Here is a 1,757-nt window from a genome sequence, read left to right as displayed (position 1 = left end):
AAAAAAAAAAAATAATGATAATAATAATAATAATAATAGGCTCAGCCCCTGTAGCTCAGCAGCTAGGGTGCCAGCCATATGCACCACAGCTGATAGGTTCGAGCCCAGTGCCCGGCCTGCCAAACAACAATAATAACTACAACCAAAAAAAAAAAAAAATAGCATTATGGCAGGGACCTGTACTCCCAGCTACTTGGGAGGCTGAGGCAAGAGAATCACTTAAGCCCAAGAGTTGAGGTTGCTGTGAACTGTTATGCCACAGCAGTCTCCTAAGGGTGACATAGTGAGACTGTCTCAAAAAAATAATAAAATAATAAGAGTAAATGAAAATAATAAGAGTAATAAGTCCAATAATAATATGCACCTCAGTTATTACTATTATTACCATACCTGGTTCATGCAAGAAATTTTCTTTTCTTTTTTTTTTTTTTTTTTTGAGACAGAGTCTAACTTTGTCCCCCTCCAAGCGTCATTCCTCACAGCAACTTCAAACTCTTGGGCTCAAGTGATTCTCTTGCCTCAGCCTCCAAGTCGCTGGGACTACACAATGCCTGGCTATTTTTTTAGAGATGAGGTCTTGCTCTGGCTCAGGATTGTCTTGAACCTGTGAGCTCAGACAATCCACCCGCCTCAGCCTCCCAGAGTGCTAAGATTACAGGTGTGGGCCACTGCACCTGGAACTTTTATTTATCTATTTATTTATTTAGGACAGTCTCACTTTGTCACCCTCAGTAGAGTGCAGTGACATCATCAGATCTTGCTCTGGCTCAGGCTGGTCTCTAACCTGTGAGCTCAGGAAGTCCTTCTACCTTGGCCTCCCAGAGTGCTGGGATTACAGGCGTGAACTACTGCACCCAGCCTTTATGCAAGAAATTTTAGACTAAGTATGTGAATAATTTGATGTTCAGGTGGGTGCAGTGATGTTCAGCATTCTGGGAGGCTGAGACAGGGGGATCACCTGAGCTCGAGTTTGAGACCAGCCTGAGCAAGAGTGAGACCTCATCTCTACTAAAAAATAGACAAACTAGCCCACCTTGTATTGGTGGCCTGCAGTCCCAGCTACTCTGGAAACTAAGGCAAGACAATTTCTTGAGACCAGGAGTTTGAGGTTGCTGTCAGATATGACACCATGGCACTCTAGCCAGGACAACAAAATGAGACTCTGCCCTGCCCCCACAAAAAAAAAAAAAAAACAATGTTCATTGAGTTCCTTTGCCCATAAAGTTGCTAAAAGGTTTAGTGGTTTAATGACCGCAGACTTCTCTAATGAAACTTTTCAAGCCAGAAGACAGTGGTCATCTATCTTTAATCTACTTAAACAGAACAATTTCTAGCCCAGAATTCTATATCCTGCTAAGCTAAGCTTTAAAATTGATGGAGAAATCAAATCTTTTATTGATATGCAAACATTGAGGAAATTTGCCACAAGAACAGCTTTATAGGAAATATTTCAACCTGTTCTACACATTGAACATCACAATGGACCTTCAGCAAAGTAAACACCCAGAAATTAAAGGACAGAACCTAGTTTCCACAATGATGCAAAAGACAAAACTAAGCAACAGACTTGCACAAACTAAGATGAGTAGAATGCTACCACATCTCAATTGATAATGCCATCAATTATCTCAATAGGCTCGGCGCCTGTGGCTCAACCGGCTAAGGCGCCAGCCACGTACACCTGAGGTGGCGGGTTCAAATCCCCAGCCCAGACCCGCCAAACAACAATGATGGCTGCAACCAAAAAATAGCCGGGC

Source organism: Otolemur garnettii, unplaced genomic scaffold (assembly GCF_000181295.1).
Source record: "Otolemur garnettii isolate 467f Iridium unplaced genomic scaffold, OtoGar3 scaffold00016, whole genome shotgun sequence".
Taxonomy (NCBI): domain Eukaryota; kingdom Metazoa; phylum Chordata; class Mammalia; order Primates; family Galagidae; genus Otolemur; species Otolemur garnettii.
Note: the sequence above shows the minus strand (reverse complement) of the source record.